The 21,932-nt window shown below is 50.7% G+C and overlaps 27 non-coding genes across 27 annotated transcripts; 6 read left to right on the top strand and 21 right to left on the bottom strand.

Annotated features, from left to right (window-relative positions):
- Positions 1 to 286: 286 nt before the first annotated feature.
- On the bottom strand, positions 287 to 427 carry LOC141283136 (U4 spliceosomal RNA). Its single transcript, XR_012338101.1, has one exon. It is a non-coding gene; the product is annotated as a U4 spliceosomal RNA (small nuclear RNA).
- A 460-nt stretch (positions 428 to 887) lies between these two features.
- trnas-gcu (transfer RNA serine (anticodon GCU)) lies at positions 888 to 969 on the top strand. Its single transcript has one exon. It is a non-coding gene; the product is annotated as a tRNA-Ser (tRNA).
- Positions 970 to 1,970: 1,001 nt separating this feature from the next.
- Positions 1,971 to 2,044, bottom strand: trnan-guu (transfer RNA asparagine (anticodon GUU)). Its single transcript has one exon. It is a non-coding gene; the product is annotated as a tRNA-Asn (tRNA).
- A 201-nt stretch (positions 2,045 to 2,245) lies between these two features.
- Positions 2,246 to 2,318, bottom strand: trnak-cuu (transfer RNA lysine (anticodon CUU)). Its single transcript has one exon. It is a non-coding gene; the product is annotated as a tRNA-Lys (tRNA).
- An 858-nt stretch (positions 2,319 to 3,176) lies between these two features.
- Positions 3,177 to 3,317, bottom strand: LOC141283461 (U4 spliceosomal RNA). The gene has a single exon (XR_012338155.1). It is a non-coding gene; the product is annotated as a U4 spliceosomal RNA (small nuclear RNA).
- Positions 3,318 to 4,860: 1,543 nt separating this feature from the next.
- On the bottom strand, positions 4,861 to 4,934 carry trnan-guu (transfer RNA asparagine (anticodon GUU)). Its single transcript has one exon. It is a non-coding gene; the product is annotated as a tRNA-Asn (tRNA).
- A 201-nt stretch (positions 4,935 to 5,135) lies between these two features.
- Positions 5,136 to 5,208, bottom strand: trnak-cuu (transfer RNA lysine (anticodon CUU)). Its single transcript has one exon. It is a non-coding gene; the product is annotated as a tRNA-Lys (tRNA).
- An 858-nt stretch (positions 5,209 to 6,066) lies between these two features.
- LOC141283130 (U4 spliceosomal RNA) lies at positions 6,067 to 6,207 on the bottom strand. The gene has a single exon (XR_012338099.1). It is a non-coding gene; the product is annotated as a U4 spliceosomal RNA (small nuclear RNA).
- A 460-nt stretch (positions 6,208 to 6,667) lies between these two features.
- On the top strand, positions 6,668 to 6,749 carry trnas-gcu (transfer RNA serine (anticodon GCU)). Its single transcript has one exon. It is a non-coding gene; the product is annotated as a tRNA-Ser (tRNA).
- A 1,001-nt stretch (positions 6,750 to 7,750) lies between these two features.
- On the bottom strand, positions 7,751 to 7,824 carry trnan-guu (transfer RNA asparagine (anticodon GUU)). The gene has a single exon. It is a non-coding gene; the product is annotated as a tRNA-Asn (tRNA).
- Positions 7,825 to 8,025: 201 nt separating this feature from the next.
- trnak-cuu (transfer RNA lysine (anticodon CUU)) lies at positions 8,026 to 8,098 on the bottom strand. The gene has a single exon. It is a non-coding gene; the product is annotated as a tRNA-Lys (tRNA).
- Positions 8,099 to 8,956: 858 nt separating this feature from the next.
- On the bottom strand, positions 8,957 to 9,097 carry LOC141284368 (U4 spliceosomal RNA). Its single transcript, XR_012338413.1, has one exon. It is a non-coding gene; the product is annotated as a U4 spliceosomal RNA (small nuclear RNA).
- A 460-nt stretch (positions 9,098 to 9,557) lies between these two features.
- On the top strand, positions 9,558 to 9,639 carry trnas-gcu (transfer RNA serine (anticodon GCU)). The gene has a single exon. It is a non-coding gene; the product is annotated as a tRNA-Ser (tRNA).
- A 1,001-nt stretch (positions 9,640 to 10,640) lies between these two features.
- On the bottom strand, positions 10,641 to 10,714 carry trnan-guu (transfer RNA asparagine (anticodon GUU)). The gene has a single exon. It is a non-coding gene; the product is annotated as a tRNA-Asn (tRNA).
- Positions 10,715 to 10,915: 201 nt separating this feature from the next.
- Positions 10,916 to 10,988, bottom strand: trnak-cuu (transfer RNA lysine (anticodon CUU)). Its single transcript has one exon. It is a non-coding gene; the product is annotated as a tRNA-Lys (tRNA).
- Positions 10,989 to 11,846: 858 nt separating this feature from the next.
- LOC141284360 (U4 spliceosomal RNA) lies at positions 11,847 to 11,987 on the bottom strand. Its single transcript, XR_012338412.1, has one exon. It is a non-coding gene; the product is annotated as a U4 spliceosomal RNA (small nuclear RNA).
- A 460-nt stretch (positions 11,988 to 12,447) lies between these two features.
- On the top strand, positions 12,448 to 12,529 carry trnas-gcu (transfer RNA serine (anticodon GCU)). The gene has a single exon. It is a non-coding gene; the product is annotated as a tRNA-Ser (tRNA).
- A 1,001-nt stretch (positions 12,530 to 13,530) lies between these two features.
- trnan-guu (transfer RNA asparagine (anticodon GUU)) lies at positions 13,531 to 13,604 on the bottom strand. Its single transcript has one exon. It is a non-coding gene; the product is annotated as a tRNA-Asn (tRNA).
- Positions 13,605 to 13,805: 201 nt separating this feature from the next.
- On the bottom strand, positions 13,806 to 13,878 carry trnak-cuu (transfer RNA lysine (anticodon CUU)). The gene has a single exon. It is a non-coding gene; the product is annotated as a tRNA-Lys (tRNA).
- Positions 13,879 to 14,736: 858 nt separating this feature from the next.
- LOC141283116 (U4 spliceosomal RNA) lies at positions 14,737 to 14,877 on the bottom strand. Its single transcript, XR_012338096.1, has one exon. It is a non-coding gene; the product is annotated as a U4 spliceosomal RNA (small nuclear RNA).
- A 460-nt stretch (positions 14,878 to 15,337) lies between these two features.
- Positions 15,338 to 15,419, top strand: trnas-gcu (transfer RNA serine (anticodon GCU)). The gene has a single exon. It is a non-coding gene; the product is annotated as a tRNA-Ser (tRNA).
- A 1,001-nt stretch (positions 15,420 to 16,420) lies between these two features.
- Positions 16,421 to 16,494, bottom strand: trnan-guu (transfer RNA asparagine (anticodon GUU)). Its single transcript has one exon. It is a non-coding gene; the product is annotated as a tRNA-Asn (tRNA).
- A 201-nt stretch (positions 16,495 to 16,695) lies between these two features.
- trnak-cuu (transfer RNA lysine (anticodon CUU)) lies at positions 16,696 to 16,768 on the bottom strand. Its single transcript has one exon. It is a non-coding gene; the product is annotated as a tRNA-Lys (tRNA).
- An 858-nt stretch (positions 16,769 to 17,626) lies between these two features.
- On the bottom strand, positions 17,627 to 17,767 carry LOC141284345 (U4 spliceosomal RNA). The gene has a single exon (XR_012338410.1). It is a non-coding gene; the product is annotated as a U4 spliceosomal RNA (small nuclear RNA).
- A 460-nt stretch (positions 17,768 to 18,227) lies between these two features.
- trnas-gcu (transfer RNA serine (anticodon GCU)) lies at positions 18,228 to 18,309 on the top strand. The gene has a single exon. It is a non-coding gene; the product is annotated as a tRNA-Ser (tRNA).
- A 1,001-nt stretch (positions 18,310 to 19,310) lies between these two features.
- trnan-guu (transfer RNA asparagine (anticodon GUU)) lies at positions 19,311 to 19,384 on the bottom strand. The gene has a single exon. It is a non-coding gene; the product is annotated as a tRNA-Asn (tRNA).
- Positions 19,385 to 20,516: 1,132 nt separating this feature from the next.
- Positions 20,517 to 20,657, bottom strand: LOC141283108 (U4 spliceosomal RNA). The gene has a single exon (XR_012338095.1). It is a non-coding gene; the product is annotated as a U4 spliceosomal RNA (small nuclear RNA).
- Between the last annotated feature and the right edge of the window lie 1,275 nt (positions 20,658 to 21,932).

Genomic DNA, 21,932 nt, shown 5'->3' with positions numbered 1-21,932 from the left:
CGAGGTGGTCCAGCGGTTAAGGCGGTGGAAGGCTAATACATTGTGCTCGACATGCACTGGAAGCTTTAGCGCCACTGAGAGCCCACCGGACCAGACAGGCCCAACCTGTTTACGATGGGTAACGGTGAGCTGTAATTGCGCTGCAGTTTAATGATACCCGTCTTGAGGACATATTTACAAAACAACAAGCCTTCTGGCTCTGGCGCTCAATCATCAGCAGACACCTTTTCAACGAGAAGCAAAACCTAAACGAAACAAGACTACTTTTTCTCAACAATACTCTAAGCCTCCAGAGAGGCTAGCAAAAATTGCCAAAGCTGACTGTATTTCAAGTCATCCTGGCGGGGTATTGGGTAAAGTTTTCAACCAGCAATGATCGCGCCTCGGATAAACCTCACAGGCTACAATATTGCCTCTGCGAAAGAATGCCGGCGACGGTCGTGACCTTTTCAGGCACCTACGTGGATGTGAACCGACAAGGTGGTAGCAAGCTTTAAACTGCCGCACAAACAGTCTCCTGGCACGGGTTGCTGCACCGTGTTTCTACGGAACAGATTAGAGGTGTGTAAAAGACGGCTCATTCACTATTCCCTCTGTGCTCAAAACAGCCTGCTGAAAGCACAGCAGCAGCTGAAAAGGTCCGCAGCATGGCCTCTCTCAGTCAGCAAGGGGGCGGGGAGGCCGAGTGGTTAAGGCGATGGACTGCTAATCCCATCCTTGTCGTTCGGTTCCTTTAGCACTGGACCTTAATCTAGGTCCTGGGGACCCCATGCTGAACTTTTTGTGTGTCCTCCTTATCTAACACACTCAGTTCAGTTCTTTGAGTTCTCTACTAATGAGCTGATGATCTGAATCGGGAGTGCTAAATAAAAGACGCCACGTAATATGACGAGGTGGCCGAGTGGTTAAGGCGATGGACTGCTAATCCATTGTGCTCTGCACGCGTGGGTTCGAATCCCATCCTCGTCGTTCGGTACATTTAGCAGTGATCCTCGGTCCTGGGGACCCCACTCTGCAATTTTTGTGTGTCTTCCCTATCTGACACACTCAGTTCAGTTCACCGAGCGCTCTACTAATGAGCTGGTGGTCTGAATCGGGAGTGTTAAACAAAAGGACCGCGCAAAACGAAAGGTGGTCGAGTGGTTAAGGCGATGCAAGGCTAGTCCGTTGTGCTCGGCACGCCTTGGTTTGTGTGGGTTCCAATCCCATCCTCTTCATTTGATGCTTTAGCACCACTGAGAGCCCACCGGAACAGGCAGGCCCAACCTGTTTACGATGGGTAGCGGCGAGCTGTGACTGTGCTGTAGTTTATTGATAACTGCCGCAAAGTCTTGAGAACATATTGACAAAACAACAAGTCTTCTGGCTCCGGCACGCTATGATCGGTGGACACCTCTTTGACGAGGACCAACAACCAGCCACGCCAATAAAAGGAAACAAAACGAAGCAAGACTATCTTTCTCAACAAGCCTCCAGAGAGACTGGCAAAAATTGCCGATGCTGACTGTATTTTCAAGTCATCCCGGTGGGGTATTGGGTATTGACTTTGTGGCAACATGGAACTTTTGCATCTACATTAATATTAGTCTGTTTCTTCTTATTCTGAGGTCACCGTAGCCACCAGATCCATTCTGTATTCCGATCTGATGGTCACTACAGTCCCCCGGTTCCAGTCCGTACCAAGAGCAGATAGTGGATCAGCACCTTCAGCCGAATGTCAGCGGAAACTATGTCAACTAGATGAGCCCCAGAGACAGATCATCAGTAAAGAAGGCATCCACATGCCACAGCAAACTACTCGAGCTGGTGAAAATGTTCACCAAACACCCGCCGCTGAATTCTTTTAAAACAAGCCAGCTTATTGAAGGTGCACAAGATAAACGCCCTGAGAAAGCTGTGCCTCGCAACCCTAAGAATGGCATAGGCGTTAGTGGACACCTGACGCGCGTGCAAAACTCCGGCATTTCACACGTCCCTGGGTGGGCTCGAACCACCAACCTTTCGGTTAACAGCCGAACGCGCTAACCGATTGCGCCACAGAGACAGCCGCTGTTTCTTGCTGCCGCCGGATCACCGGTGTAAAAGCAAGGGTTAGGGTTAGTGATAGGGATTAAAATCGCTCGCACTAACAGCGACATCTGTTTTGAAAGATGTTTCCGGAGCTCGCAAAATCCACTCAGCCTGCGCGGCGAATGGGCACGCTGGAGCCCGCCACCCTTTTGGGAAGAAAGAGAGTCAACAGAGCCGCCCAACGTGGGGCTCGAACCCACGACCCTGAGATTAAGAGTCTCATGCTCTACCGACTGAGCTAGCCGGGCTGGTCGTGGGCTTCTTCACCGGGTCGGACCCAGTTTTCATCGGCCCCCAAATTACACAGGCGAAACGGAGGCTCTCGCGTTGTGCGAGACTGTCGAGCCCTCCCCGTGGGTAGGGCTTAGAGCAGGCTTAGAGTTTTCTTCTGTCGGTTTTGACCCAATCTATTTTTGGGAAGCGCAGTTTGACCCAGCAGTGCGGGCCAACAACACGTTCTGTTTTGCCGCGTGAAGGCGGGTCAATGCTTTGGACAGCGTATGGTTGAGATGTGATTTTCCACCAATTTGGGGCACCTTTCTTAAGGAAATCAAGGATGATTTGATGGGAAATGGCAAACTGCTGTAGCGTTTGGCTAACAAGCCAAAGCTACAAAGGATGTACCGGTGCCCCGTCGTCCGAGCAGAATCCACATTCGGCCGTAATCGGAGGTTACTACTAACGTTCGATTGTGTCTCATAGGGAGTTTGACGCAGGGCCTCAGTGGAAAACAGGCCCTCGGCGGCTGAAACAAAAGACGAACAAGGCATCCACATGCACATGATTCAGGAGTGTTAAACAACGAAACCACGCAAGATGACGAGGTGGTCCAGCGGTTAAGGCGGTGGAAGGCTAATACATTGTGCTCGACATGCACTGGAAGCTTTAGCGCCACTGAGAGCCCACCGGACCAGACAGGCCCAACCTGTTTACGATGGGTAACGGTGAGCTGTAATTGCGCTGCAGTTTAATGATACCCGTCTTGAGGACATATTTACAAAACAACAAGCCTTCTGGCTCTGGCGCTCAATCATCAGCAGACACCTTTTCAACGAGAAGCAAAACCTAAACGAAACAAGACTACTTTTTCTCAACAATACTCTAAGCCTCCAGAGAGGCTAGCAAAAATTGCCAAAGCTGACTGTATTTCAAGTCATCATGGCGGGGTATTGGGTAAAGTTTTCAACCAGCAATGATCGCGCCTCGGATAAACCTCACAGGCTACAATATTGCCTCTGCGAAAGAATGCCGGCGACGGTCGTGACCTTTTCAGGCACCTACGTGGATGTGAACCGACAAGGTGGTAGCAAGCTTTAAACTGCCGCACAAACAGTCTCCTGGCACGGGTTGCTGCAACGTGTTTCTACGGAACAGATTAGAGGTGTGTAAAAGACGGCTCATTCACTATTCCCTCTGTGCTCAAAACAGCCTGCTGAAAGCACAGCAGCAGCTGAAAAGGTCCGCAGCATGGCCTCTCTCAGTCAGCAAGGGGGCGGGGAGGCCGAGTGGTTAAGGCGATGGACTGCTAATCCCATCCTTGTCGTTCGGTTCCTTTAGCACTGGACCTTAATCTAGGTCCTGGGGACCCCATGCTGAACTTTTTGTGTGTCCTCCTTATCTAACACACTCAGTTCAGTTCTTTGAGTTCTCTACTAATGAGCTGATGATCTGAATCGGGAGTGCTAAATAAAAGACGCCACGTAATATGACGAGGTGGCCGCGTGGTTAAGGCGATGGACTGCTAATCCATTGTGCTCTGCACGCGTGGGTTCGAATCCCATCCTCGTCGTTCGGTACATTTAGCAGTGATCCTCGGTCCTGGGGACCCCACTCTGCAATTTTTGTGTGTCTTCCCTATCTGACACACTCAGTTCAGTTCACCGAGCGCTCTACTAATGAGCTGGTGGTCTGAATCGGGAGTGTTAAACAAAAGGACCGCGCAAAACGAAAGGTGGTCGAGTGGTTAAGGCGATGCAAGGCTAGTCCGTTGTGCTCGGCACGCCTTGGTTTGTGTGGGTTCGAATCCCATCCTCTTCATTTGATGCTTTAGCACCACTGAGAGCCCACCGGAACAGACAGGCCCAACCTGTTTACGATGGGTAGCGGCGAGCTGTGACTGTGCTGTAGTTTATTGATAACTGCCGCAAAGTCTTGAGAACATATTGACAAAACAACAAGTCTTCTGGCTCCGGCACGCTATGATCGGTGGACACCTCTTTGACGAGGACCAACAACCAGCCACGCCAATAAAAGGAAACAAAACGAAGCAAGACTATCTTTCTCAACAAGCCTCCAGAGAGACTGGCAAAAATTGCCGATGCTGACTGTATTTTCAAGTCATCCCGGTGGGGTATTGGGTATTGACTTTGTGGCAACATGGAACTTTTGCATCTACATTAATATTAGTCTGTTTCTTCTTATTCTGAGGTCACCGTAGCCACCAGATCCATTCTGTATTCCGATCTGATGGTCACTACAGTCCCCCGGTTCCAGTCCGTACCAAGAGCAGATAGTGGATCAGCACCTTCAGCCGAATGTCAGCGGAAACTATGTCAACTAGATGAGCCCCAGAGACAGATCATCAGTAAAGAAGGCATCCACATGCCACAGCAAACTACTCGAGCTGGTGAAAATGTTCACCAAACACCCGCCGCTGAATTCTTTTAAAACAAGCCAGCTTATTGAAGGTGCACAAGATAAACGCCCTGAGAAAGCTGTGCCTCGCAACCCTAAGAATGGCATAGGCGTTAGTGGACACCTGACGCGCGTGCAAAACTCCGGCATTTCACACGTCCCTGGGTGGGCTCGAACCACCAACCTTTCGGTTAACAGCCGAACGCGCTAACCGATTGCGCCACAGAGACAGCCGCTGTTGCTTGCTGCCGCCGGATCACCGGTGTAAAAGCAAGGGTTAGGGTTAGTGATAGGGATTAAAATCGCTCGCACTAACAGCGACATCTGTTTTGAAAGATGTTTCCGGAGCTCGCAAAATCCACTCAGCCTGCGCGGCGAATGGGCACGCTGGAGCCCGCCACCCTTTTGGGAAGAAAGAGAGTCAACAGAGCCGCCCAACGTGGGGCTCGAACCCACGACCCTGAGATTAAGAGTCTCATGCTCTACCGACTGAGCTAGCCGGGCTGGTCGTGGGCTTCTTCACCGGGTCGGACCCAGTTTTCATCGGGCCCCAAATTACACAGGCGAAACGGAGGCTCTCGCGTTGTGCGAGACTGTCGAGCCCTCCCCGTGGGTAGGGCTTAGAGCAGGCTTAGAGTTTTCTTCTGTCGGTTTTGACCCAATCTATTTTTGGGAAGCGCAGTTTGACCCAGCAGTGCGGGCCAACAACACGTTCTGTTTTGCCGCGTGAAGGCGGGTCAATGCTTTGGACAGCGTATGGTTGAGATGTGATTTTCCACCAATTTGGGGCACCTTTCTTAAGGAAATCAAGGATGATTTGATGGGAAATGGCAAACTGCTGTAGCGTTTGGCTAACAAGCCAAAGCTACAAAGGATGTACCGGTGCCCCGTCGTCCGAGCAGAATCCACATTCGGCCGTAATCGGAGGTTACTACTAACGTTCGATTGTGTCTCATAGGGAGTTTGACGCAGGGCCTCAGTGGAAAACAGGCCCTCGGCGGCTGAAACAAAAGACGAAGAAGGCATCCACATGCACATGATTCAGGAGTGTTAAACAAAGAAACCACGCAAGATGACGAGGTGGTCCAGCGGTTAAGGCGGTGGAAGGCTAATACATTGTGCTCGACATGCACTGGAAGCTTTAGCGCCACTGAGAGCCCACCGGACCAGACAGGCCCAACCTGTTTACGATGGGTAACGGTGAGCTGTAATTGCGCTGCAGTTTAATGATACCCGTCTTGAGGACATATTTACAAAACAACAAGCCTTCTGGCTTTGGCGCTCAATCATCAGCAGACACCTTTTCAACGAGAAGCAAAACCTAAACGAAACAAGACTACTTTTTCTCAACAATACTCTAAGCCTCCAGAGAGGCTAGCAAAAATTGCCAAAGCTGACTGTATTTCAAGTCATCCTGGCGGGGTATTGGGTAAAGTTTTCAACCAGCAATGATCGCGCCTCGGATAAACCTCACAGGCTACAATATTGCCTCTGCGAAAGAATGCCGGCGACGGTCGTGACCTTTTCAGGCACCTACGTGGATGTGAACCGACAAGGTGGTAGCAAGCTTTAAACTGCCGCACAAACAGTCTCCTGGCACGGGTTGCTGCACCGTGTTTCTACGGAACAGATTAGAGGTGTGTAAAAGACGGCTCATTCACTATTCCCTCTGTGCTCAAAACAGCCTGCTGAAAGCACAGCAGCAGCTGAAAAGGTCCGCAGCATGGCCTCTCTCAGTCAGCAAGGGGGCGGGGAGGCCGAGTGGTTAAGGCGATGGACTGCTAATCCCATCCTTGTCGTTCGGTTCCTTTAGCACTGGACCTTAATCTAGGTCCTGGGGACCCCGTGCTGAACTTTTTGTGTGTCCTCCTTATCTAACACACTCAGTTCAGTTCTTTGAGTTCTCTACTAATGAGCTGATGATCTGAATCGGGAGTGCTAAATAAAAGACGCCACGTAATATGACGAGGTGGCCGAGTGGTTAAGGCGATGGACTGCTAATCCATTGTGCTCTGCACGCGTGGGTTCGAATCCCATCCTCGTCGTTCGGTACATTTAGCAGTGATCCTCGGTCCTGGGGACCCCACTCTGCAATTTTTGTGTGTCTTCCCTATCTGACACACTCAGTTCAGTTCACCGAGCGCTCTACTAATGAGCTGGTGGTCTGAATCGGGAGTGTTAAACAAAAGGACCGCGCAAAACGAAAGGTGGTCGAGTGGTTAAGGCGATGCAAGGCTAGTCCGTTGTGCTCGGCACGCCTTGGTTTGTGTGGGTTCCAATCCCATCCTCTTCATTTGATGCTTTAGCACCACTGAGAGCCCACCGGAACAGACAGGCCCAACCTGTTTACGATGGGTAGCGGCGAGCTGTGACTGTGCTGTAGTTTATTGATAACTGCCGCAAAGTCTTGAGAACATATTGACAAAACAACAAGTCTTCTGGCTCCGGCACGCTATGATCGGTGGACACCTCTTTGACGAGGACCAACAACCAGCCACGCCAATAAAAGGAAACAAAACGAAGCAAGACTATCTTTCTCAACAAGCCTCCAGAGAGACTGGCAAAAATTGCCGATGCTGACTGTATTTTCAAGTCATCCCGGTGGGGTATTGGGTATTGACTTTGTGGCAACATGGAACTTTTGCATCTACATTAATATTAGTCTGTTTCTTCTTATTCTGAGGTCACCGTAGCCACCAGATCCATTCTGTATTCCGATCTGATGGTCACTACAGTCCCCCGGTTCCAGTCCGTACCAAGAGCAGATAGTGGATCAGCACCTTCAGCCGAATGTCAGCGGAAACTATGTCAACTAGATGAGCCCCAGAGACAGATCATCAGTAAAGAAGGCATCCACATGCCACAGCAAACTACTCGAGCTGGTGAAAATGTTCACCAAACACCCGCCGCTGAATTCTTTTAAAACAAGCCAGCTTATTGAAGGTGCACAAGATAAACGCCCTGAGAAAGCTGTGCCTCGCAACCCTAAGAATGGCATAGGCGTTAGTGGACACCTGACGCGCGTGCAAAACTCCGGCATTTCACACGTCCCTGGGTGGGCTCGAACCACCAACCTTTCGGTTAACAGCCGAACGCGCTAACCGATTGCGCCACAGAGACAGCCGCTGTTGCTTGCTGCCGCCGGATCACCGGTGTAAAAGCAAGGGTTAGGGTTAGTGATAGGGATTAAAATCGCTCGCACTAACAGCGACATCTGTTTTGAAAGATGTTTCCGGAGCTCGCAAAATCCACTCAGCCTGCGCGGCGAATGGGCACGCTGGAGCCCGCCACCCTTTTGGGAAGAAAGAGAGTCAACAGAGCCGCCCAACGTGGGGCTCGAACCCACGACCCTGAGATTAAGAGTCTCATGCTCTACCGACTGAGCTAGCCGGGCTGGTCGTGGGCTTCTTCACCGGGTCGGACCCAGTTTTCATCGGCCCCCAAATTACACAGGCGAAACGGAGGCTCTCGCGTTGTGCGAGACTGTCGAGCCCTCCCCGTGGGTAGGGCTTAGAGCAGGCTTAGAGTTTTCTTCTGTCGGTTTTGACCCAATCTATTTTTGGGAAGCGCAGTTTGACCCAGCAGTGCGGGCCAACAACACGTTCTGTTTTGCCGCGTGAAGGCGGGTCAATGCTTTGGACAGCGTATGGTTGAGATGTGATTTTCCACCAATTTGGGGCACCTTTCTTAAGGAAATCAAGGATGATTTGATGGGAAATGGCAAACTGCTGTAGCGTTTGGCTAACAAGCCAAAGCTACAAAGGATGTACCGGTGCCCCGTCGTCCGAGCAGAATCCACATTCGGCCGTAATCGGAGGTTACTACTAACGTTCGATTGTGTCTCATAGGGAGTTTGACGCAGGGCCTCAGTGGAAAACAGGCCCTCGGCGGCTGAAACAAAAGACGAAGAAGGCATCCACATGCACATGATTCAGGAGTGTTAAACAAAGAAACCACGCAAGATGACGAGGTGGTCCAGCGGTTAAGGCGGTGGAAGGCTAATACATTGTGCTCGACATGCACTGGAAGCTTTAGCGCCACTGAGAGCCCACCGGACCAGACAGGCCCAACCTGTTTACGATGGGTAACGGTGAGCTGTAATTGCGCTGCAGTTTAATGATACCCGTCTTGAGGACATATTTACAAAACAACAAGCCTTCTGGCTCTGGCGCTCAATCATCAGCAGACACCTTTTCAACGAGAAGCAAAACCTAAACGAAACAAGACTACTTTTTCTCAACAATACTCTAAGCCTCCAGAGAGGCTAGCAAAAATTGCCAAAGCTGACTGTATTTCAAGTCATCCTGGCAGGGTATTGGGTAAAGTTTTCAACCAGCAATGATCGCGCCTCGGATAAACCTCACAGGCTACAATATTGCCTCTGCGAAAGAATGCCGGCGACGGTCGTGACCTTTTCAGGCACCTACGTGGATGTGAGCCGACAAGGTGGTAGCAAGCTTTAAACTGCCGCACAAACAGTCTCCTGGCACGGGTTGCTGCACCGTGTTTCTACGGAACAGATTAGAGGTGTGTAAAAGACGGCTCATTCACTATTCCCTCTGTGCTCAAAACAGCCTGCTGAAAGCACAGCAGCAGCTGAAAAGGTCCGCAGCATGGCCTCTCTCAGTCAGCAAGGGGGCGAGGAGGCCGAGTGGTTAAGGCGATGGACTGCTAATCCCATCCTTGTCGTTCGGTTCCTTTAGCACTGGACCTTAATCTAGGTCCTGGGGACCCCATGCTGAACTTTTTGTGTGTCCTCCTTATCTAACACACTCAGTTCAGTTCTTTGAGTTCTCTACTAATGAGCTGATGATCTGAATCGGGAGTGCTAAATAAAAGACGCCACGTAATATGACGAGGTGGCCGAGTGGTTAAGGCGATGGACTGCTAATCCATTGTGCTCTGCACGCGTGGGTTCGAATCCCATCCTCGTCGTTTGGTACATTTAGCAGTGATCCTCGGTCCTGGGGACCCCACTCTGCAATTTTTGTGTGTCTTCCCTATCTGACACACTCAGTTCAGTTCACCGAGCGCTCTACTAATGAGCTGGTGGTCTGAATCGGGAGTGTTAAACAAAAGGACCGCGCAAAACGAAAGGTGGTCGAGTGGTTAAGGCGATGCAAGGCTAGTCCGTTGTGCTCGGCACGCCTTGGTTTGTGTGGGTTCGAATCCCATCCTCTTCATTTGATGCTTTAGCACCACTGAGAGCCCACCGGAACAGACAGGCCCAACCTGTTTACGATGGGTAGCGGCGAGCTGTGACTGTGCTGTAGTTTATTGATAACTGCCGCAAAGTCTTGAGAACATATTGACAAAACAACAAGTCTTCTGGCTCCGGCACGCTATGATCGGTGGACACCTCTTTGACGAGGACCAACAACCAGCCACGCCAATAAAAGGAAACAAAACGAAGCAAGACTATCTTTCTCAACAAGCCTCCAGAGAGACTGGCAAAAATTGCCGATGCTGACTGTATTTTCAAGTCATCCCGGTGGGGTATTGGGTATTGACTTTGTGGCAACATGGAACTTTTGCATCTACATTAATATTAGTCTGTTTCTTCTTATTCTGAGGTCACCGTAGCCACCAGATCCATTCTGTATTCCGATCTGATGGTCACTACAGTCCCCCGGTTCCAGTCCGTACCAAGAGCAGATAGTGGATCAGCACCTTCAGCCGAATGTCAGCGGAAACTATGTCAACTAGATGAGCCCCAGAGACAGATCATCAGTAAAGAAGGCATCCACATGCCACAGCAAACTACTCGAGCTGGTGAAAATGTTCACCAAACACCCGCCGCTGAATTCTTTTAAAACAAGCCAGCTTATTGAAGGTGCACAAGATAAACGCCCTGAGAAAGCTGTGCCTCGCAACCCTAAGAATGGCATAGGCGTTAGTGGACACCTGACGCGCGTGCAAAACTCCGGCATTTCACACGTCCCTGGGTGGGCTCGAACCACCAACCTTTCGGTTAACAGCCGAACGCGCTAACCGATTGCGCCACAGAGACAGCCGCTGTTGCTTGCTGCCGCCGGATCACCGGTGTAAAAGCAAGGGTTAGGGTTAGTGATAGGGATTAAAATCGCTCGCACTAACAGCGACATCTGTTTTGAAAGATGTTTCCGGAGCTCGCAAAATCCACTCAGCCTGCGCGGCGAATGGGCACGCTGGAGCCCGCCACCCTTTTGGGAAGAAAGAGAGTCAACAGAGCCGCCCAACGTGGGGCTCGAACCCACGACCCTGAGATTAAGAGTCTCATGCTCTACCGACTGAGCTAGCCGGGCTGGTCGTGGGCTTCTTCACCGGGTCGGACCCAGTTTTCATCGGCCCCCAAATTACACAGGCGAAACGGAGGCTCTCGCGTTGTGCGAGACTGTCGAGCCCTCCCCGTGGGTAGGGCTTAGAGCAGGCTTAGAGTTTTCTTCTGTCGGTTTTGACCCAATCTATTTTTGGGAAGCGCAGTTTGACCCAGCAGTGCGGGCCAACAACACGTTCTGTTTTGCCGCGTGAAGGCGGGTCAATGCTTTGGACAGCGTATGGTTGAGATGTGATTTTCCACCAATTTGGGGCACCTTTCTTAAGGAAATCAAGGATGATTTGATGGGAAATGGCAAACTGCTGTAGCGTTTGGCTAACAAGCCAAAGCTACAAAGGATGTACCGGTGCCCCGTTGTCCGAGCAGAATCCACATTCGGCCGTAATCGGAGGTTACTACTAACGTTCGATTGTGTCTCATAGGGAGTTTGACGCAGGGCCTCAGTGGAAAACAGGCCCTCGGCGGCTGAAACAAAAGACGAAGAAGGCATCCACATGCACATGATTCAGGAGTGTTAAACAAAGAAACCACGCAAGATGACGAGGTGGTCCAGCGGTTAAGGCGGTGGAAGGCTAATACATTGTGCTCGACATGCACTGGACGCTTTAGCGCCACTGAGAGCCCACCGGACCAGACAGGCCCAACCTGTTTACGATGGGTAACGGTGAGCTGTAATTGCGCTGCAGTTTAATGATACCCGTCTTGAGGACATATTTACAAAACAACAAGCCTTCTGGCTCTGGCGCTCAATCATCAGCAGACACCTTTTCAACGAGAAGCAAAACCTAAACGAAACAAGACTACTTTTTCTCAACAATACTCTAAGCCTCCAGAGAGGCTAGCAAAAATTGCCAAAGCTGACTGTATTTCAAGTCATCCTGGCAGGGTATTGGGTAAAGTTTTCAACCAGCAATGATCGCGCCTCGGATAAACCTCACAGGCTACAATATTGCCTCTGCGAAAGAATGCCGGCGACGGTCGTGACCTTTTCAGGCACCTACGTGGATGTGAGCCGACAAGGTGGTAGCAAGCTTTAAACTGCCGCACAAACAGTCTCCTGGCACGGGTTGCTGCAACGTGTTTCTACGGAACAGATTAGAGGTGTGTAAAAGACGGCTCATTCACTATTCCCTCTGTGCTCAAAACAGCCTGCTGAAAGCACAGCAGCAGCTGAAAAGGTCCGCAGCATGGCCTCTCTCAGTCAGCAAGGGGGCGAGGAGGCCGAGTGGTTAAGGCGATGGACTGCTAATCCCATCCTTGTCGTTCGGTTCCTTTAGCACTGGACCTTAATCTAGGTCCTGGGGACCCCATGCTGAACTTTTTGTGTGTCCTCCTTATCTAACACACTCAGTTCAGTTCTTTGAGTTCTCTACTAATGAGCTGATGATCTGAATCGGGAGTGCTAAATAAAAGACGCCACGTAATATGACGAGGTGGCCGAGTGGTTAAGGCGATGGACTGCTAATCCATTGTGCTCTGCACGCGTGGGTTCGAATCCCATCCTCGTCGTTTGGTACATTTAGCAGTGATCCTCGGTCCTGGGGACCCCACTCTGCAATTTTTGTGTGTCTTCCCTATCTGACACACTCAGTTCAGTTCACCGAGCGCTCTACTAATGAGCTGGTGGTCTGAATCGGGAGTGTTAAACAAAAGGACCGCGCAAAACGAAAGGTGGTCGAGTGGTTAAGGCGATGCAAGGCTAGTCCGTTGTGCTCGGCACGCCTTGGTTTGTGTGGGTTCGAATCCCATCCTCTTCATTTGATGCTTTAGCACCACTGAGAGCCCACCGGAACAGACAGGCCCAACCTGTTTACGATGGGTAGCGGCGAGCTGTGACTGTGCTGTAGTTTATTGATAACTGCCGCAAAGTCTTGAGAACATATTGACAAAACAACAAGTCTTCTGGCTCCGGCACGCTATGATCGGTGGACACCTCTTTGACGAGGACCAACAACCAGCCACGCCAATAAAAGGAAACAAAACGAAGCAAGACTATCTTTCTCAACAAGCCTCCAGAGAGACTGGCAAAAATTGCCGATGCTGACTGTATTTTCAAGTCATCCCGGTGGGGTATTGGGTATTGACTTTGTGGCAACATGGAACTTTTGCATCTACATTAATATTAGTCTGTTTCTTCTTATTCTGAGGTCACCGTAGCCACCAGATCCATTCTGTATTCCGATCTGATGGTCACTACAGTCCCCCGGTTCCAGTCCGTACCAAGAGCAGATAGTGGATCAGCACCTTCAGCCGAATGTCAGCGGAAACTATGTCAACTAGATGAGCCCCAGAGACAGATCATCAGTAAAGAAGGCATCCACATGCCACAGCAAACTACTCGAGCTGGTGAAAATGTTCACCAAACACCCGCCGCTGAATTCTTTTAAAACAAGCCAGCTTATTGAAGGTGCACAAGATAAACGCCCTGAGAAAGCTGTGCCTCGCAACCCTAAGAATGGCATAGGCGTTAGTGGACACCTGACGCGCGTGCAAAACTCCGGCATTTCACACGTCCCTGGGTGGGCTCGAACCACCAACCTTTCGGTTAACAGCCGAACGCGCTAACCGATTGCGCCACAGAGACAGCCGCTGTTGCTTGCTGCCGCCGGATCACCGGTGTAAAAGCAAGGGTTAGGGTTAGTGATAGGGATTAAAATCGCTCGCACTAACAGCGACATCTGTTTTGAAAGATGTTTCCGGAGCTCGCAAAATCCACTCAGCCTGCGCGGCGAATGGGCACGCTGGAGCCCGCCACCCTTTTGGGAAGAAAGAGAGTCAACAGAGCCGCCCAACGTGGGGCTCGAACCCACGACCCTGAGATTAAGAGTCTCATGCTCTACCGACTGAGCTAGCCGGGCTGGTCGTGGGCTTCTTCACCGGGTCGGACCCAGTTTTCATCGGCCCCCAAATTACACAGGCGAAACGGAGGCTCTCGCGTTGTGCGAGACTGTCGAGCCCTCCCCGTGGGTAGGGCTTAGAGCAGGCTTAGAGTTTTCTTCTGTCGGTTTTGACCCAATCTATTTTTGGGAAGCGCAGTTTGACCCAGCAGTGCGGGCCAACAACACGTTCTGTTTTGCCGCGTGAAGGCGGGTCAATGCTTTGGACAGCGTATGGTTGAGATGTGATTTTCCACCAATTTGGGGCACCTTTCTTAAGGAAATCAAGGATGATTTGATGGGAAATGGCAAACTGCTGTAGCGTTTGGCTAACAAGCCAAAGCTACAAAGGATGTACCGGTGCCCCGTCGTCCGAGCAGAATCCACATTCGGCCGTAATCGGAGGTTACTACTAACGTTCGATTGTGTCTCATAGGGAGTTTGACGCAGGGCCTCAGTGGAAAACAGGCCCTCGGCGGCTGAAACAAAAGACGAAGAAGGCATCCACATGCACATGATTCAGGAGTGTTAAACAAAGAAACCACGCAAGATGACGAGGTGGTCCAGCGGTTAAGGCGGTGGAAGGCTAATACATTGTGCTCGACATGCACTGGAAGCTTTAGCGCCACTGAGAGCCCACCGGACCAGACAGGCCCAACCTGTTTACGATGGGTAACGGTGAGCTGTAATTGCGCTGCAGTTTAATGATACCCGTCTTAAGGACATATTTACAAAACAACAAGCCTTCTGGCTCTGGCGCTCAATCATCAGCAGACACCTTTTCAACGAGAAGCAAAACCTAAACGAAACAAGACTACTTTTTCTCAACAATACTCTAAGCCTCCAGAGAGGCTAGCAAAAATTGCCAAAGCTGACTGTATTTCAAGTCATCCTGGCGGGGTATTGGGTAAAGTTTTCAACCAGCAATGATCGCGCCTCGGATAAACCTCACAGGCTACAATATTGCCTCTGCGAAAGAATGCCGGCGACGGTCGTGACCTTTTCAGGCACCTACGTGGATGTGAGCCGACAAGGTGGTAGCAAGCTTTAAACTGCCGCACAAACAGTCTCCTGGCACGGGTTGCTGCACCGTGTTTCTACGGAACAGATTAGAGGTGTGTAAAAGACGGCTCATTCACTATTCCCTCTGTGCTCAAAACAGCCTGCTGAAAGCACAGCAGCAGCTGAAAAGGTCCGCAGCATGGCCTCTCTCAGTCAGCAAGGGGGCGGGGAGGCCGAGTGGTTAAGGCGATGGACTGCTAATCCCATCCTTGTCGTTCGGTTCCTTTAGCACTGGACCTTAATCTAGGTCCTGGGGACCCCATGCTGAACTTTTTGTGTGTCCTCCTTATCTAACACACTCAGTTCAGTTCTTTGAGTTCTCTACTAATGAGCTGATGATCTGAATCGGGAGTGCTAAATAAAAGACGCCACGTAATATGACGAGGTGGCCGAGTGGTTAAGGCGATGGACTGCTAATCCATTGTGCTCTGCACGCGTGGGTTCGAATCCCATCCTCGTCGTTTGGTACATTTAGCAGTGATCCTCGGTCCTGGGGACCCCACTCTGCAATTTTTGTGTGTCTTCCCTATCTGACACACTCAGTTCAGTTCACCGAGCGCTCTACTAATGAGCTGGTGGTCTGAATCGGGAGTGTTAAACAAAAGGACCGCGCAAAACGAAAGGTGGTCGAGTGGTTAAGGCGATGCAAGGCTAGTCCGTTGTGCTCGGCACGCCTTGGTTTGTGTGGGTTCGAATCCCATCCTCTTCATTTGATGCTTTAGCACCACTGAGAGCCCACCGGAACAGACAGGCCCAACCTGTTTACGATGGGTAGCGGCGAGCTGTGACTGTGCTGTAGTTTATTGATAACTGCCGCAAAGTCTTGAGAACATATTGACAAAACAACAAGTCTTCTGGCTCCGGCACGCTATGATCGGTGGACACCTCTTTGACGAGGACCAACAACCAGCCACGCCAATAAAAGGAAACAAAACGAAGCAAGACTATCTTTCTCAACAAGCCTCCAGAGAGACTGGCAAAAATTGCCGATGCTGACTGTATTTTCAAGTCATCCCGGTGGGGTATTGGGTATTGACTTTGTGGCAACATGGAACTTTTGCATCTACATTAATATTAGTCTGTTTCTTCTTATTCTGAGGTCACCGTAGCCACCAGATCCATTCTGTATTCCGATCTGATGGTCACTACAGTCCCCCGGTTCCAGTCCGTACCAAGAGCAGATAGTGGATCAGCACCTTCAGCCGAATGTCAGCGGAAACTATGTCAACTAGATGAGCCCCAGAGACAGATCATCAGTAAAGAAGGCATCCACATGCCACAGCAAACTACTCGAGCTGGTGAAAATGTTCACCAAACACCCGCCGCTGAATTCTTTTAAAACAAGCCAGCTTATTGAAGGTGCACAAGATAAACGCCCTGAGAAAGCTGTGCCTCGCAACCCTAAGAATGGCATAGGCGTTAGTGGACACCTGACGCGCGTGCAAAACTCCGGCATTTCACACGTCCCTGGGTGGGCTCGAACCACCAACCTTTCGGTTAACAGCCGAACGCGCTAACCGATTGCGCCACAGAGACAGCCGCTGTTGCTTGCTGCCGCCGGATCACCGGTGTAAAAGCAAGGGTTAGGGTTAGTGATAGGGATTAAAATCGCTCGCACTAACAGCGACATCTGTTTTGAAAGATGTTTCCGGAGCTCGCAAAATCCACTCAGCCTGCGCGGCGAATGGGCACGCTGGAGCCCGCCACCCTTTTGGGAAGAAAGAGAGTCAACAGAGCCGCCCAACGTGGGGCTCGAACCCACGACCCTGAGATTAAGAGTCTCATGCTCTACCGACTGAGCTAGCCGGGCTGGTCGTGGGCTTCTTCACCGGGTCGGACCCAGTTTTCATCGGCCCCCAAATTACACAGGCGAAACGGAGGCTCTCGCGTTGTGCGAGACTGTCGAGCCCTCCCCGTGGGTAGGGCTTAGAGCAGGCTTAGAGTTTTCTTCTGTCGGTTTTGACCCAATCTATTTTTGGGAAGCGCAGTTTGACCCAGCAGTGCGGGCCAACAACACGTTCTGTTTTGCCGCGTGAAGGCGGGTCAATGCTTTGGACAGCGTATGGTTGAGATGTGATTTTCCACCAATTTGGGGCACCTTTCTTAAGGAAATCAAGGATGATTTGATGGGAAATGGCAAACTGCTGTAGCGTTTGGCTAACAAGCCAAAGCTACAAAGGATGTACCGGTGCCCCGTCGTCCGAGCAGAATCCACATTCGGCCGTAATCGGAGGTTACTACTAACGTTCGATTGTGTCTCATAGGGAGTTTGACGCAGGGCCTCAGTGGAAAACAGGCCCTCGGCGGCTGAAACAAAAGACGAAGAAGGCATCCACATGCACATGATTCAGGAGTGTTAAACAAAGAAACCACGCAAGATGACGAGGTGGTCCAGCGGTTAAGGCGGTGGAAGGCTAATACATTGTGCTCGACATGCACTGGACGCTTTAGCGCCACTGAGAGCCCACCGGACCAGACAGGCCCAACCTGTTTACGATGGGTAACGGTGAGCTGTAATTGCGCTGCAGTTTAATGATACCCGTCTTGAGGACATATTTACAAAACAACAAGCCTTCTGGCTCTGGCGCTCAATCATCAGCAGACACCTTTTCAACGAGAAGCAAAACCTAAACGAAACAAGACTACTTTTTCTCAACAATACTCTAAGCCTCCAGAGAGGCTAGCAAAAATTGCCAAAGCTGACTGTATTTCAAGTCATCCTGGCAGGGTATTGGGTAAAGTTTTCAACCAGCAATGATCGCGCCTCGGATAAACCTCACAGGCTACAATATTGCCTCTGCGAAAGAATGCCGGCGACGGTCGTGACCTTTTCAGGCACCTACGTGGATGTGAGCCGACAAGGTGGTAGCAAGCTTTAAACTGCCGCACAAACAGTCTCCTGGCACGGGTTGCTGCAACGTGTTTCTACGGAACAGATTAGAGGTGTGTAAAAGACGGCTCATTCACTATTCCCTCTGTGCTCAAAACAGCCTGCTGAAAGCACAGCAGCAGCTGAAAAGGTCCGCAGCATGGCCTCTCTCAGTCAGCAAGGGGGCGAGGAGGCCGAGTGGTTAAGGCGATGGACTGCTAATCCCATCCTTGTCGTTCGGTTCCTTTAGCACTGGACCTTAATCTAGGTCCTGGGGACCCCATGCTGAACTTTTTGTGTGTCCTCCTTATCTAACACACTCAGTTCAGTTCTTTGAGTTCTCTACTAATGAGCTGATGATCTGAATCGGGAGTGCTAAATAAAAGACGCCACGTAATATGACGAGGTGGCCGAGTGGTTAAGGCGATGGACTGCTAATCCATTGTGCTCTGCACGCGTGGGTTCGAATCCCATCCTCGTCGTTTGGTACATTTAGCAGTGATCCTCGGTCCTGGGGACCCCACTCTGCAATTTTTGTGTGTCTTCCCTATCTGACACACTCAGTTCAGTTCACCGAGCGCTCTACTAATGAGCTGGTGGTCTGAATCGGGAGTGTTAAACAAAAGGACCGCGCAAAACGAAAGGTGGTCGAGTGGTTAAGGCGATGCAAGGCTAGTCCGTTGTGCTCGGCACGCCTTGGTTTGTGTGGGTTCGAATCCCATCCTCTTCATTTGATGCTTTAGCACCACTGAGAGCCCACCGGAACAGACAGGCCCAACCTGTTTACGATGGGTAGCGGCGAGCTGTGACTGTGCTGTAGTTTATTGATAACTGCCGCAAAGTCTTGAGAACATATTGACAAAACAACAAGTCTTCTGGCTCCGGCACGCTATGATCGGTGGACACCTCTTTGACGAGGACCAACAACCAGCCACGCCAATAAAAGGAAACAAAACGAAGCAAGACTATCTTTCTCAACAAGCCTCCAGAGAGACTGGCAAAAATTGCCGATGCTGACTGTATTTTCAAGTCATCCCGGTGGGGTATTGGGTATTGACTTTGTGGCAACATGGAACTTTTGCATCTACATTAATATTAGTCTGTTTCTTCTTATTCTGAGGTCACCGTAGCCACCAGATCCATTCTGTATTCCGATCTGATGGTCACTACAGTCCCCCGGTTCCAGTCCGTACCAAGAGCAGATAGTGGATCAGCACCTTCAGCCGAATGTCAGCGGAAACTATGTCAACTAGATGAGCCCCAGAGACAGATCATCAGTAAAGAAGGCATCCACATGCCACAGCAAACTACTCGAGCTGGTGAAAATGTTCACCAAACACCCGCCGCTGAATTCTTTTAAAACAAGCCAGCTTATTGAAGGTGCACAAGATAAACGCCCTGAGAAAGCTGTGCCTCGTAACCCTAAGAATGGCATAGGCGTTAGTGGACACCTGACGCGCGTGCAAAACTCCGGCATTTCACACGTCCCTGGGTGGGCTCGAACCACCAACCTTTCGGTTAACAGCCGAACGCGCTAACCGATTGCGCCACAGAGACAGCCGCTGTTGCTTGCTGCCGCCGGATCACCGGTGTAAAAGCAAGGGTTAGGGTTAGTGATAGGGATTAAAATCGCTCGCACTAACAGCGACATCTGTTTTGAAAGATGTTTCCGGAGCTCGCAAAATCCACTCAGCCTGCGCGGCGAATGGGCACGCTGGAGCCCGCCACCCTTTTGGGAAGAAAGAGAGTCAACAGAGACAACGTGGGGCTCGAACCCACGACCCTGAGATTAAGAGTCTCATGCTCTACCGACTGAGCTAGCCGGGCTGGTCGTGGGCTTCTTCACCGGGTCGGACCCAGTTTTCATCGGCCCCCAAATTACACAGGCGAAACGGAGGCTCTCGCGTTGTGCGAGACTGTCGAGCCCTCCCCGTGGGTAGGGCTTAGAGCAGGCTTAGAGTTTTCTTCTGTCGGTTTTGACCCAATCTATTTTTGGGAAGCGCAGTTTGACCCAGCAGTGCGGGCCAACAACACGTTCTGTTTTGCCGCGTGAAGGCGGGTCAATGCTTTGGACAGCGTATGGTTGAGATGTGATTTTCCACCAATTTGGGGCACCTTTCTTAAGGAAATCAAGGATGATTTGATGGGAAATGGCAAACTGCTGTAGCGTTTGGCTAACAAGCCAAAGCTACAAAGGATGTACCGGTGCCCCGTCGTCCGAGCAGAATCCACATTCGGCCGTAATCGGAGGTTACTACCAACGTTCGATTGTGTCTCATAGGGAGTTTGACGCAGGGCCTCAGTGGAAAACAGGCCCTCGGCGGCTGAAACAAAAGACGAAGAAGGCATCCACATGCACATGATTCAGGAGTGTTAAACAAAGAAACCACGCAAGATGACGAGGTGGTCCAGCGGTTAAGGCGGTGGAAGGCTAATACATTGTGCTCGACATGCACTGGAAGCTTTAGCGCCACTGAGAGCCCACCGGACCAGACAGGCCCAACCTGTTTACGATGGGTAACGGTGAGCTGTAATTGCGCTGCAGTTTAATGATACCCGTCTTGAGGACATATTTACAAAACATTTACAAAACCTTCTGGCTCTGGCGCTCAATCATCAGCAGACACCTTTTCAACGAGAAGCAAAACCTAAACGAAACAAGACTACTTTTTCTCAACAATACTCTAAGCCTCCAGAGAGGCTAGCAAAAATTGCCAAAGCTGACTGTATTTCAAGTCATCCTGGCGGGGTATTGGGTAAAGTTTTCAACCAGCAATGATCGCGCCTCGGATAAACCTCACAGGCTACAATATTGCCTCTGCGAAAGAATGCCGGCGACGGTCGTGACCTTTTCAGGCACCTACGTGGATGTGAGCCGACAAGGTGGTAGCAAGCTTTAAACTGCCGCACAAACAGTCTCCTGGCACGGGTTGCTGCACCGTGTTTCTACGGAACAGATTAGAGGTGTGTAAAAGACGGCTCATTCACTATTCCCTCTGTGCTCAAAACAGCCTGCTGAAAGCACAGCAGCAGCTGAAAAGGTCCGCAGCATGGCCTCTCTCAGTCAGCAAGGGGGCGGGGAGGCCGAGTGGTTAAGGCGATGGACTGCTAATCCCATCCTTGTCGTTCGGTTCCTTTAGCACTGGACCTTAATCTAGGTCCTGGGGACCCCATGCTGAACTTTTTGTGTGTCCTCCTTATCTAACACACTCAGTTCAGTTCTTTGAGTTCTCTACTAATGAGCTGATGATCTGAATCGGGAGTGCTAAATAAAAGACGCCACGTAATATGACGAGGTGGCCGCGTGGTTAAGGCGATGGACTGCTAATCCATTGTGCTCTGCACGCGTGGGTTTGAATCCCATCCTCGTCGTTCGGTACATTTAGCAGTGATCCTCGGTCCTGGGGACCCCACTCTGCAATTTTTGTGTGTCTTCCCTATCTGACACACTCAGTTCAGTTCACCGAGCGCTCTACTAATGAGCTGGTGGTCTGAATCGGGAGTGTTAAACAAAAGGACCGCGCAAAACGAAAGGTGGTCGAGTGGTTAAGGCGATGCAAGGCTAGTCCGTTGTGCTCGGCACGCCTTGGTTTGTGTGGGTTCGAATCCCATCCTCTTCATTTGATGCTTTAGCACCACTGAGAGCCCACCGGAACAGACAGGCCCAACCTGTTTACGATGGGTAGCGGCGAGCTGTGACTGTGCTGTAGTTTATTGATAACTGCCGCAAAGTCTTGAGAACATATTGACAAAACAACAAGTCTTCTGGCTCCGGCACGCTATGATCGGTGGACACCTCTTTGACGAGGACCAACAACCAGCCACGCCAATAAAAGGAAACAAAACGAAGCAAGACTATCTTTCTCAACAAGCCTCCAGAGAGACTGGCAAAAATTGCCGATGCTGACTGTATTTTCAAGTCATCCCGGTGGGGTATTGGGTATTGACTTTGTGGCAACATGGAACTTTTGCATCTACATTAATATTAGTCTGTTTCTTCTTATTCTGAGGTCACCGTAGCCACCAGATCCATTCTGTATTCCGATCTGATGGTCACTACAGTCCCCCGGTTCCAGTCCGTACCAAGAGCAGATAGTGGATCAGC

Source organism: Garra rufa, chromosome 1 (assembly GCF_049309525.1).
Source record: "Garra rufa chromosome 1, GarRuf1.0, whole genome shotgun sequence".
Classification (NCBI taxonomy): domain Eukaryota; kingdom Metazoa; phylum Chordata; class Actinopteri; order Cypriniformes; family Cyprinidae; genus Garra; species Garra rufa.
The sequence above is the reverse complement of the archived record's forward strand: the minus strand, read 5'-3'. Positions and strand labels throughout refer to the sequence as shown.